The sequence below is a fragment of the Apostichopus japonicus genome, chromosome 17, assembly GCF_037975245.1.
Source record: "Apostichopus japonicus isolate 1M-3 chromosome 17, ASM3797524v1, whole genome shotgun sequence".
In the NCBI taxonomy this organism is placed as follows: Eukaryota; Metazoa; Echinodermata; class Holothuroidea; order Aspidochirotida; family Stichopodidae; genus Apostichopus; species Apostichopus japonicus.
Window position 1 is genome coordinate 21449683 of NC_092577.1, and position 14344 is coordinate 21464026.

Genomic DNA, 14344 nt, shown 5'->3' on the forward strand with positions numbered 1-14344 from the left:
CCGCTGTCTTAAGAAGCAACTATATTATGCCTCATGACATGTATGGGTGGAAGTGGCAGTTTAGTATGTAGAGCTAAGCAAAATCTTTAGGTGTCATAGCAGGTCCCTAGTGTTCTGGTCGATGTTCCCCGAAGCTTTTCTCAGCTTCAAGCAAACAGGCAACAGGTAAGTCCATTGGTATGAATCAACTGAAATTCAAACCACTGCCTCTCTGGAGGAAAGCCAAGCCTTCAATGATCCAAGCTAACTGCTTCAGTTAACCAGTACTCTTGCACCTTATGAGAAATGAAATTCCATGACAAATTGGGAAATTCCAAATTTTCTTCCCAACTTAAGTTTATTACAGTATTTGATGGGCCTTTTTCAAGTTACCTCCTATCTTTAGTGTTTTTGATCAAGTCTGGTGAGGACATTGATCAGACAGCTTTGTGTATATTTTTGGCAGCACAGCTGTTTTCTCAGCATGGCTTGAGTGGCTTCTCATTGTATGCCTATTGTATTGTATATGCCTATATTGTATTATGCCTATATTGTATGCCTATATTGTATTGGCATGAAATATTTGCTTCGTTGAAAACTGGAAAGAGTGACAATTGCTATTTTGCATTACAGTGTAGCTTTTGCAGTATCTCTGATGTGTTCAAATAATAAATTTCAAGTATTTAAGAGCAAACAAACAAGGCAAAAGAGCAAACAAACATCTTAAATTTATTTCATGGAAGTTGTTTTATTGGAGAATGAGTGAGAGGTGTAGCGTTAACAGACCTCACTCTTCCACTGCAAACTTTGCTGATGGAATCTAGTCTGGGGTAAATTTGGAACAGCAGTCTTGAGCCTTTCTTATGCAATTGAAAATATAGCACAATGCAACTGACTTCATGTGAAGCAGTCTCCCACACTTTCATAACTTTGGTGACGTTTAGTCTCTGCTCATCTCTGTCGGAGCTCCTTCAAAACAGGAATATGATCTATGTTTGGATTTGTCTGATTAGGGCTTCATGCCTCAATCTCTTACATCCTGGGTTAGACAGCAGTGCCAATGGCATTTTTGTAGTTGTAGGTCACTGAATTGTTTGGTAACCCTACTGCAGAACATCCCTCAGTATACAGTTAAGTGAAAAAACATAAATACCAAAACAACCTGAGCAAAACGGCTCATCCTGCTAACATGAAATTAACACATATTAAGTTGGTTTAGTTTCCAAAGAGTGGTAACAAATTAAATAAAAGCCGTAATGAAAGCTCTATGGGGGATCGTCGCATTTGTCGTTGTGAATATGCACACTTGAAATCGTTCCAAAGGCCCACACTACAGTAACAGTAGGCTCACATCATCCTCATTACTTTGCCAACATTCAATGTTGTTTAAAATTTCTACATGGTTAATTTTTCTGGTAAATGGATAGTTTTCAACATTTATAACATTTGAACAACATTTGTAAAATTTGGAAAACTCTGAAGTAATTAACCCGGTCTTAGCCATCATGCGGCCAAAATGTGAAAAAAAATTCTCCGATTATAGCCATTTTCAAGTGTTTTACCCGAACATTTCCCCCTCCTAGCTGAAATTTCACTGGCGACAGCATGGAAAATTGCAACTTAAATGCACCCAATTTGGTATACCATTTAATGAAGGCCTGTTGTAGTCATTTGTGAATGCCTGTAGTGTCGACCCTAACTACTGTACAAAAAAATCATGAGTGGTTTTCAAATATTTCTCATTTTGATGGGTTGTAATACTGTAGAAGCCTAGGAGGAAGATTACAGCTTTCCACATATGCACTTTAAAAAGCTGTCCTGCTGAGTACCAATTCAATTTAGAAGACAAAGCTGCAACCTGCACTAATACCTTTGGGCAGGCTCTTATGCCCTGACCCCCCCTCCTCCCCACCCACAAACCAGTCTTTTTTAGCATTATGATACTTCACAACTTACATGCAGGGTTTATCTTTCCAAGCAATGATCTGGCCCAGTTTTTCAAATGATTTTAAATGTGTATGTTCATGCAATGTATGATTATTTATTTGAAAGTATCATATGTTACCTTTCCTTCCTTCTTAAGGATATTGTGCCCATGCATGGGATCACTTACACAAACCTATATATGTACCGCCTTTGGCCATGTACTAAATTAATATTGAATTGCATATAGTGCTCATGCTCATAGTGAAGTCCATAATGGCAGAGCAAATACTGTACGGGCCTTTCTCTGTTCTCTAAACAGCAACTACAGTGGTCTAGTGTAAGCAGAAAATTTAGGTCAATGCAAGATTTTTGTAACCTAATATTAACATTGCAAACAAAAGCTTACGAGTAGCAACTGAACTGTAAATTTACCTTTGACATAGTTAAGGACTATGATGTGTCTCAAAATGTATTGGAACATAATTCTTCTTGTGTCCCAAAACAATGTGTTCTAATTGCAATCACAATGCAAATAACTGCCCAGTGTTATTGTTATAACTGCGCAAACAAGTAAAAGTTACTGTTTTTATTCCGGTTTAATATATATGCAGTCAACATGCAGACCTTAGCAAGTATGGAGAAGCTTTTACCAAAGATGTATGGTGCACATGTAACAGATCACTGAATAACCAAGCTAAATTTACAGTGTTACACATGATTTTGGTTAATGTTAATTTCACCAGATCTTTGTGTCATCTTCTTTTTCAGTTTCGCTCTCTCATTAAAGACCTTTGTCTTCATGGTCAGCCAGACATGTTCAATCTTTGTATGGATAATGAATGCTTCAATGTCTTGACGGTCTGAAATAATCAAACAGCCAGAAATAACTTGTCTGTAAGAGGTGTATGACATAAATTACATACAATAAAGACACATATATATTCATGTACACATTAATATATGTACATACCAGTCGAGTAGCCAAGGGCCCTTTTGGGTGTTCAACACCCCCCCCCCCCCCCACGACCCAAGTGACAAGAAAATGATTTTGTTCGGTCTTTAAAGAGGTTATGAAATGGGAAAAATATTCTTTCTCATCGTATTCTGTATACTCGTAGCTTTCCAATGATACCCAATTTGTGTCAAACGAAGCTTGCATCCTCGAGGAATAAACGATCAAAAATTCGAGGGTAATAAAAACTGTCGAAAAATTGTTGTATTTATGGTAATGCGGCGTGACGTCAGTCGAGGAACTCAGCTCACTTCCGAGACGTCTGAGAACACACAACATTGCACTGTTGCATGCAGCGCTCCGTAGTAATTGAGATTTGGTGTTTCATTTTTACGTAAATTTATCTCGTTACTGTTAAATATGCCGAGCCGATATATGATATCAGGTTGCTCCACCACAAGTCAATACGGATTTCTACTGCAAGCTTTTCCAAAAGATGACAGAAATCGACGAATTTGAACACGACTCGCTCGAAACACTACACATACACAACGTTACGAGTGCCTGTCGGCCTATACTGTTGCCAAATTACTTGTTATGACCATTTGGCTTTCGTGGAGTGCAGACGTGTTTCGCTCTCGCTCTCCATCTGATACAGCTACTTTCTTACCTTACCTTACCTTACCTTACCTTACTGTACTGTACTGTGCTATACTTCCCGCCAGGCGGGTGTGTGCGTTTGTCGTATATAGTTATCGTATATCGTTTTAAGTTTAAACCTGTCTTTATAGTTTGTTTTTGTTACTCCTCTGTGGCCTGGCCACCTTCGGTATCATGGCATCGCGCCGTGATTCGAAAATTGTTAAGTTGACCTTCACCGGTGAACAAGCGGTTCCACCGGTGCAAGTTTTTAGTATTTTAAAAAGTAAGGGTGTTGTTGTGCCTGGAGAGGTTGATGCTCTACAAGCTCTCCAGGGTCGTAATACGTATGATCTACGTTTTACCAGTGACGTGACCCGGCAGAAGGGTGTCACGTTGCTGAGTGGGGTTGAAGGTTTGACAGTTACTCCATACGAACGTTCCGTATGGGTAACTGTCATCCACGTAGGATTAGAGGTGCGTCAAGAACTTGTCGCAACTGTTTTAGGTCGGTTCGGGGCTGTCAAGGCTATTAAAATGTGCTCCTACGCACAGGCCCCTGGGGTGTTCAACGGGCACCGACAGGTTCGGATCGACCTCAAGCAGGACATTCCCTCCTTCCTTTTTATTGCCGGGCATAAAGCTCACGTGCGTTACCCCGGTCAGCCCCGTACCTGCTTCAGGTGTGGGGAGACCGGGCACGAAGCCAAGGGCTGCCCAAATAAAAAGTGTGGGCGCTGCCTTCGTCTTGGGCATGATACCTCTGCTTGCCCAAGCGAAGTCGTGTGCTCACTCTGTGGGAAGGAGGGACATGTCTTTCGCGCTTGTCCCTCCTCTTATGTCTTTATGACAAAGAGTGGGGGTCAAGCAAAGGCGCCAAGTTCTGGCGCACCTACTGCCCCGGAGGAAGCTCCACGCGAGGGGGAAACGGGTGCGGATTCACTCTCCGCACCTCCTTCACCCTCCCCCGTAGTTGCAGACCCCAACCCCGTGCCCGCACCGAGAATGTCTACACCAGCTTCCCCCATCAACCCCGTGCCCACACCGTCTCCACCACACAGCGAAGCGGACACGGGGTCTCCACCAGCTTCCCCCATCAACCCGTCCAGTTCCGTCCCCAGTCCGCCGCCGGTATCGCCAGATCCGGAGACTCTGTCTGACGACGACTCGGTCGTCCGGTCTCCGGAGGCTATGTCTGACAGCGACTCCGGAGGCTCGGTGATCGTCGAGCCGAAACGTGCCACTGGGACGAGCTGGTACGACGAGATGGGGGAACCATCACTGAAAAGGTCGGCCTCAAGTGACGACTCCGACGACGATATGTCGTCTAGAGCGCGCTTGAAGCTTACAGAATCGACGTCGGCGTAGTTTTGCCCCATTGCCCTCTCATGGCCCATACATTTTCAGTTGCCACCTTGAACGTGAATGGCATGAGGGATCATCGCAAGCGCAGTCGCATTTTCCAATATTGTATTTCAATGGAAGTCGACTGCGTTTGCCTACAAGAAACACATATTTTGGAAGAAGATGTCCCTCTATGGGCCTATGAGTGGGGTGGTGGGCTGCATGCTTCGTTTGGTTCGTCTTCATCCTGTGGCACTGTCATCCTCCTGTCACCTCGTCAGGCGGGTTGTGCCACTAGGGTGGAGACGGATCACGAGGGCCGATTGGTTTGCATTCTTTTCAAGTATCCACAGGGTAACATCTCCCTTTGCAATGTGTATGCTCCCAATCGGCCTTCTGCTAGACGAGATTTTTTTAACACACTGCCTTCCTTTGTTCCTGGTAGTGCTCCATGTGTCATGGTCGGAGACTTTAACTGTGTCCCAGACTCGGGTCTTGACAGACTCGGGGCTTCTGTGTCTGCTAGTCCCGACGCTGGGATCACAGAATTGGACAGATTCACTTCCGCACACCTTTTAGCCGATGTCTGGAGGCGTATACACCCGTGTAGTACGGTGTATACGTGGGTGAGGCCTAACGGAGAAGATGCCTCCAGGATAGATCGAGTGTATGCGCCCGTAAGTTTTAAATTTTCGGGTTGCGAGACGCTCAGCTGTCCGCTCTCTGACCATGACACTGTGGTAGCACGTTTTGTTTTGCCTTCCATTTTCCCGATCGGGCGGGGCCTATGGAAGCTTAACTGTCGGATTCTTGGCGAGGCAGAATTCCGCCAAGGTTTCGAGACCAGGTACAAAGGATGGCAAACATTGAAGCCGGCCTTTGCTTCTACATCCCAGTGGTGGGATAATATCAAGTTGCGCATCAAACGCTACGCAATTCAGTATTGCGTGACCCGCGCACGGCGTCGAAGAGAAAAATTCTCGAAGCTGTGCGCGGAGGTGAAGTTTGGCGACCCTTCGGCAGTCATCGCTTTGCAGACGTATCTCGATGAAAAGTACCACGGTGCCCGCGTCAGGGCCCGTGTCGAAGCGGTGGAAGCCGAGGAGCGCCCTTCACTGAGGTTTTACCAGTCCGTTAGCTCATCGGCGGGTGACAGACGCGTCCCGTCTGTGCGCGCTACCGATGGGACCGTGGTCAGTGACCCTCACGGCATTGTCCGCGTATATAAAGAGTATTATTCGAGTTTGTTTACGCGTGGCAATGTCGACTTGTCGGCACAGTCTGATTTATTGAGGGGAATCTCAAAAACCGTTCCCCACGATGTCAATGATATTTTGGGGGGCGGAATAACCACTGTTGAGCTTTGGAAGGCGCTTTCGAAGATGAAGAATGGCAAGTCCCCGGGTTCGGACGGGCTTCCGAGGGAGTTCTACCGAACCTTCTGGGCAATAATAGGACCCGACATCAGAGCCGTCTTCGAGGACGCCTTCCAAAACGGACTGTTAAACCAAAGTCAACGTATGGGCATGATTACTTTGCTGCCCAAGTCTGGGGACCCCTTGGATCCCCGTAACAAGCGTCCGATCACCTTGTTAAATGTGGACTATAAGTTGCTGGCTAAGGCTTTGTGCAACCGCCTTGCACTGGCTATGCCGCATCTTGTGGGTGATCTCCAGACTTGTGCAGTGAAGGGTCATTGCATCCAGCAGAACTTGTGGTTGATGCGCGACTTGACCGACTTTGTTATTGAGCGTGATCTGCCATGTGCATTGGTGTCTCTGGACCAGCAGAAGGCCTTTGACATGGTGGATCGCGGTTTTTTAATGAATGTATTGGAGACGTTTCAGTTGCACCCAAATTTTCGTAAATGGATTTCTGTTTTGTATGAACAAAGTTTCAGTTCTGTTATCGTAAATGGGTTTTGTTCGGAGGTTTTTAACGTAGAGAGGGGGGTGCGCCAGGGGTGCCCTCTGTCTCCATTACTTTATGTTTTGTTTAGCGAGTCCCTCTCTCGTCTTTTGGAAAGGGACTCCAGACTTGTTCCATTCGTTGTGCCAGGGGGTGCCAAAGTGAAATGCGCTCAATATGCAGATGACGTGACATGTGTTGTTTCGAGTCTGGGCTCCTTTCGCGCACTCTCGCAGGATTTATCTATTTTTGAGAGAGCTACCGGGGCGAAGTTGAATCCAGAAAAGACAAAGGGCCTTCGTCTTGGTAGCTGGAGATACAGAGACTTACCATTCGGTGCGTCGTGGTCGGATCAGAATATCAAAATTAATGGTATATGGTTCGGCTACGATGCACCTGGTGATGTCACCTGGAGCGAGAGGGCTGAGGTATTTGAGAGCAGGCTCGAAACCTTTGGCACCCGCTGGCTTTCGATCCTAGGGAAAGTCACCGTAGTTAATCGTTTTGTTTCGCCCATCTTGTGGTACCCGGGCGCGGTGTATCCAATTCCGCGTCGCGTCCTGGTGCGGTTGGAGAGAGCGATATTTTCATTTATTTGGTCGGGTGATACAGAGCTTGTCAAAAGGGCGGTAATGTACCAAAAACTGGAGAAGGGTGGGTTAGGGGTGGTTCATCTGGAAAGTAAGTTAACTTGTTTGTTATTTAAGCAGTTGTTTGTAGCGGTAACTGACCCAGGGTTGCCTTGTTCATATTTTGTACGTTTTTGGGGCGGTTTGCACCTGCGTCGATGGGTCCCGGCGCTGTTTAGCAACAGAGAACCGCATAGTAGTACTCCAAACAGGGTGGTGCGTGTCATTTGCTCCGCTCTGATTGAGTTGCCCCCTGTTGACCTGTCACAGCCGGCCCTCGTTCACAGTTCGTTGCGGGATAGGGCCTTGAATGCAATTTTTGTACAGGGACGTCATCCTGTCGAAGTATGGCGTTCGGTGCATTCAAGGCTGAATGGTTGCAGGCTCCGTGACCTTGCATGGAGAATTGCACACGGTGCCTTGGTGACCAATCTGAAAAGGTATCACTGGCGATTGGGTGATGGACTGTGCCCGAGGACCGGCTGTGACAGTTTAGAGAGTACTGCCCATGTTTTTTGGCATTGCCCCTTTGTTTTGAACTTGTGGGAGTGGTTTCAGTCCTGGACCGACCGTTTAGCGGGAGACCGTTCCTGGTCGGTAGGACAGGGTTTTGTTTTGTATGGATTAGATCCTCCAGTTTGTTCCGTTGCTGTGTTGCAGCGTATTATTTATGTTTGTTCTGTTGTAAAAAAACTTATTTGGAGGAATAGATGTGATGTTGTTTTTAGGGGGAAATTCGCCAGTTGGCAGGCAGTCCTGGAGGCGGTGAAGTCTGACATTCGCCTTCAGGTTGAAGGCGATTTTCGCCGTTTATCTAGGGCTGCCTTTTTTGGACGGTGGTGTGCTGGGGAAGGGTGTTTTGTTTCGCTGCGTGCTGGTCGTCCTTTTGTAGTTTTTTAATATTTCAGTGGGGGGTTGGGCGTTTTGTCTCTGCAGGTCGGTGAGCGTTTGTACTTTTTTTGGCTCGCTTGACCTGAGGTTCGTTTTTCAGAATGGGATGGTTTGGTAGTGCCGTTTGGCCGTGACGTTTTTGTATCCCGTATGACGGGTCACGTAAAAAGCACTTGTTATGACCATAGCCTAGGCCTCCTTGATACAGCAAATGACGATTTTCTTTTGGTTTCCTTAATATTTTGCACAAAACTTAAAGCCAATTGGTTTCAGAACAATCACTACTAGATCTGCAAGGTTTTTTTGTGCAGGTAAAACTGGCGTTGTGTTGTGATTTTGCGTAACAGTTGGATGATACAATTACACGGGCTAGTCTGTTATACAACGTCTATTACACTACGTCTATTGCACTTGCACTGTACAGAACGTCACATTTTCCTTGCACTGTAAGACACAACATTCTAGAAGCTTCGCTACGAAGTTAAGTAGCAGGATCATTGACATTCGAGATAATTTAAATCATATGAAGGTCTTAATAACGGTGGTTTTGTTTATGCTCAACCGACCAGTTTCGGTTCAGGGTCGTCCAACGGTTCTGCTCGGGGACTTCACATGGCTCAATTGATAAGGAAAAACACCGATATTATCTTCATCACCCTCAAAACTATTTCCTCCTCTTCTTCCTCAAGAAAATAATTTTAGTCAAGGCTTACGAATGTCCGGAGAAGTGAAGTCCTATTTCCTCGGAATCGGAAGATTCGGAAGAAGACAATTGATGAGAAGAGTGTTGTGGTTACATTTAGTAAACTGTATAACGCCGTATCGGTAAACAGCGGGGAGTCGGCTTTGGCTGAAATGGTTCCTTTGATGACGTCAGATGAACTGCGGTGGGCAGCTTTGCTTTTTTTTACGAGTGGCAGGTCGAGAGGTCTCTAGGGAATACTTTGACAGCGAATATCTGGCGTTTGAAGCCGTATTTACGGAAAGTTGTGCATGGGTGGTGTAAGAAATATTTGTCTGTTTTTCCACAAACATTGCTCCATTTTGCATCTACGGGCCTGTGGATATCATTTTTTCGCTAAAAAAGATATTTCGGCAATTCCCCCCCCCCCTCCCAAGAAAAATTTCTTGCTTCGCGCCTGGTACATACATACTGGAGTAGCCTCAACACTGACACGTATGACTGATATACTGTAGGTTTCCAGTGTTCCAACAGAAATATAAAATGTACCCCTAATGTTACATGTTTATAGTGGACACATCAGTATCTCTATTACAGATTGTACAGAGAGGCAATGAACATGCATGTTGACTTCTATGGTGGATGTCACAAGGCCATGAGAACTTAATAGAGGTCATTTTAGTAAAAAGCAACTCTTTTAGGTGTAGCACGTACTAGAGCAGGTAGGTAGGTTCATTAAATTTATGACAACCCAACACGTCTGTGTTATGCATACAGTGTCGTTCAGTTGACAGTAACAAGTCCTCTCTTTTAGTCACTTCTGACAGGCAGGGAATTCTACGGGCCTACTGTTTTAATTTTACTGTTCAGGACTCACAAATGGCAAACCTCCATCCCCTGCCACCCGAGGGGATCAGGTTATACTAATTGCAAACAAGTGGATCATTGCCCTGATTGAACAATTTTGTAATTCTTTTGTATGTTCTCTTGTATGTTCAGATGTAAAGAATCTAAGGAAACTTGCAGTGTTACTTCAGTATTTTTTCTGCAATACTAAAGACAAAAGTCAGGTCAGTAGAGTAGTACCATGATATTTCAAAGGACTCAAGTAAACTACAGTACAGCTTGGCAAAGCTGATTTGCAATGTCAAGAACACTGATGATTGTGCCAGTACAGCGATAGTGCTGAAAGGATCGAGTAACAATGGCTCATTGCTAAGAGCATGGAAGAGAAATTGTGGTTATACCACCCTGCTACATAAATCCACTGTACATTCCAATATGGGCTACTATTTTCACACTGCATTACTACATAGTACATGTATATACTTTATTGATTTTTTACTGTACGTGCATTACCAAACTGCTATGTAAATTTCAAAAGTCCCCAAATTATCCTGTGTAGGATGAGCTGAAAATAAAATGGAATGCAAACAAAATAAGTGCAAACTTACCACTTGCTGCCAAAAAAACAAAAAAAAATACCACTGAAGACTTCATATCTACAGTATCATGCCTCTTTCTTGTTTTGCTGTTATATGCTCCCCGGGATATTCTACCAAAAAGTCCCCCTTTTTGAAGCTGCAGGTTGTAAACACACCGGAACCTGCAATAAAAGTATCAATATTGGTTCAGGTGCACATCAACACATTATGTGTAATATTTTGTTTCAAGATAAAACAAAAACAAGAAGTTGTATTCCCCTTTGGTACACTGCTGGCATAGCTATCAGTCTAGCCTGGCAGAGGGGCTCATTTCACTAGTCCATAACTTCATTGACAAAATATGCAACACAAAATATAAACTTTGGGTGACTGCCACGGATAAACTATGCATGATTTTGCGAGTGCTTGTTCATATAGGACTCATTGATAATACTTCCTGTTGGCAAACTGGTAAAGAAAGGCAGGGGTTTTACAATAGTAGCAAAACAATAGTTTTTACTACTATGAGGACGGATTACATGGTCAAGTGGTAGAGCATCTGACTTGCAGCCGGAAGGTACGGGGTTTGATTCCAGGTCAAGCAGGGGCGGATGCAGGATTTGTGGCAGGGGGGGTCTGACAGGTCCAGCCGCGCCTGAACGTAAGACTATCTAAGCGGAGCGCCACCATCGGTTGGCGCGGAGCGTACCAGAAAATGTTTGGCTTTACAAACGCCCCAGATGGCCGGAAACGGCACTTCCTGAGTATACTAAGCTGCATGTACCTAGCTTGAAAATATGGATCTCATGTCTGCAATTTCTCAATTGATGAGAAAAAAACAATCTATGAAATATGGTAATACATATCAGATGAGTTGAGATGATACAAAAATCATAATGCCTTTAGCCCCCAATCCCCCTCCCGTTCCGTCACCACTGTTTGATGCAGGGCCGGATCCAGGATTCTGGAAGGGTGAGGGGTTTGCTCATGAAGAATTCGTTGGCGCATCCTATGCAGCCTACCGCTCTGCCACCTCACCGCCCAAAAAAAATTCGAACACCACCTCAATTTTGAAACTTCGCTCTGAAAATTGAGATTGTTAGGCATATTTGGCACGTGTAGCACGCGTGCACTCTACAGTTCATTTGACGGAAAGGAAACACGAACTTGGCTCACTTGTAAGGATAACCGCCCTTCTGACGTCCTACATGTTAAAAATTGGCATTTAATTATTTTTCTCTCTTTTTTTTCTCTTTTTTTGCCAAGAGCAGGGGGGTCCGGACCCCCTGGACCCCCCTCTGGATCCGCGCCTGTCAAGTCATAAGAAAGACTTACAAACTGGGACCTGCCTGAAAAAAAAGGCTGTGGGAATGCAACTAGGTAAAGCCGGAACGTTTAAAATTGAGGTGTAAGCCCTACCTAACTTACATACTATGGGCTAAAAATGTACCCCTTATGTCACACATACATTTACACTTGCAAAAACACACATACATACTGTATGATAGAAACTTATACTACACACAGACATGACTGCAAAGAGGTTTCCAATATTGTTCCACCAGAAATATGAAAGTGTACCCCTAGTGTTACATGGTTAAGAGTGAAAACGTCAGTACCTGTATTGGTTTACAGGCAATGGACATGCTGACTTCTGCAGGGCTTGACGTAATTTTCAAAATCAGCATGGTAGATATAAAACATATTTTAGTGAATCCTGCATTTTGTGCTATATATTTATACATTTTTGTGCATTGTGCATTTATTTATACTGTAAGTTCCATCAGAATCAGTGACCGTTAACTATATGAAACCTAGCTACAGTACCAACCAATCAACAAAATCAAACCTACCAATAAAATCATCAATAAATTTGACTTAAAGTCCGTGCCTGTCCGCCTGGGAGCGGCAAATAACCATGCCTCTGTAGGGTTTTTGGAATGGGCTGTACTGCTGCGAAGTGCTCTGCTTGTTATCCAGTTCTCAGACTGGATTGGAAAGGGGAACATACACACTATGAGTTACACATTGAAAAATGTTTTACAAATCAAATAATCCATAATGAAATAATTGTCCATAATACATAAAATTATTATCCAAATTCAATAACATACATTGAATCACAGTATTAAATAAGCACATGTGCAATGGGCACTATGCACTTTTAAAATATACAGTAGTATTACCAGTTCTACAATAAGCCTCTTTAACCATGGCACCAAATTTATAAGACAAGTATTTATAACTTGTTTAAAATCCATATTGAGCATATTGAGAATTTTACTCAGGAATTTTTATGGTTAGAAACCAGCATGCCAGGATATATGTACAGTATGAAGTTGGTATTAAGCCAGGTGTATACAACCCTGCACAAATAGCCTGCACTTCGGCAAGAAGCCTTTGGTAATACTAATAACTCATTGCATTGCACAAGTACTCTCTTTACATTGTTGTTTAGAACTGACAAAATTAGACTCTTCCTGCTTTCCTTCACAACATTCAATGACAAGAGTGCCTGTCAGTGATATGTCATCAACAGTGCACCCATTACAGTATATAGTACAGTCATATAGGTGTCAATAAAACCAGATTCATAACCAAAAAACTTTCCTTTATCCTTAAAAAAATAGTTTAAGCCTAGCATCATTTGATTCTTTGGTCCTTTTTTCACAAAATTCAATAGCAGGAAAGCATTTTAGTAATGTCCTCAACTTTACCCATGTTATAATTGAACAGTCTATCCCTCCAGCCAGCCTAAAAGGGATCAGAAACTGACTAAAGTGCTGTCACTTTGTCTAATATTTTCATGTGACATATTGTGTGTAAATGATTTTTGAGCTTACAAAAAATGAAATGATTTCATTGCAAACACCAATTTTGCATCTCAAACTAGGGTATAGTACAGAAGAATTGGTTTGTTTTTTTGTACAAAATGTACTAATTAGACTGCATATCAGTGATGTCAACAACATTCAGATATAGCAGGAATGTAACAATCCCTTATTACCTCCAGCAACCAGCCAAAAGGTGATCAGAAACTGGCAAAAATTTAGGAAATTTGTCATCATTTTTATTTGACAAACATATTATAGAGAGCTATTAACCACACTTTATATTATATTAGTAATTAGGCTAGGCTAGTATTATGTAATAGTAGGGTGTCCAGTACTCGTCTACAGTAGATGACCGTGATGACTTTGGCGTTTACCACACAGAAGTCATGGAGTTAAAAGGCTCCTTTTGGCAGTCTAATGTTTACATGTTATCATTAAAATACTTCCAAAAACTAAATTACTTTTCTAAAAAACAAATTTGTCGTTTGCCTCAAGTGCTGCTTTCCTAGTTGTGACAATTATTGTAAGTGAAATTTACGAAAACACTGTGACGAATCAGTCTCACTGTACAAGTCAATATGGGCAAGGTTTGCTATTTGGTAAGGAAATTTTGATTGCGTCAATATTTTAATCTTTAACATGCACGGCAGCGAAAGACAGAGTGGTGGAATAACTTTAGTAATATTGAAAATGTAGATTTTGTAGTACTAGTTTTTATGAGAAAAAACTGATTTTCCAATGTTTTTTATTGCTGCACGATACCTCCAAAGTGTAATGCTCATGAATTCTGCAATATTTCTAGCCTATTCCACTATCTGCTAAATGTTAGCATAGTTAGGGTAACTTCATCCATAGCGTGGGTAACACAATAATGTATGCATTTTATATACACTACAACTGAACATTGTGTACAAAGTGTTGCACGCACCCCGTAATCATGGGCATTTGACACGCACAATGACACAGTGCAGTGCATATTTGCCAAGAAAGTTAGCAGACACACACAATTAAGAGTACCAGACATATGCGTAGAGAAAAATTCAAACCCAATTATTTTGGTCTTGAAATGTGGTAACTCTCATCAGTGGTGTAGCCAAGTGGGGGGTGGGGTGGGGGTTCAACCCCCTGTGGATTTG

At 43.1% G+C, this 14344-nt stretch overlaps 1 long non-coding RNA gene across 1 annotated transcript; it reads right to left on the reverse strand.

Moving 5' to 3' along the window:
• Positions 1-2036: 2036 nt before the first annotated feature.
• On the reverse strand, positions 2037-12974 carry LOC139984803 (uncharacterized). The gene is made up of 3 exons (XR_011799198.1): positions 12228-12974; positions 10405-10556; positions 2037-2765 (listed from the first exon to the last, which is right to left on the reverse strand). It is a non-coding gene; the product is annotated as an uncharacterized lncRNA (long non-coding RNA).
• Positions 12975-14344: the final 1370 nt, after the last annotated feature.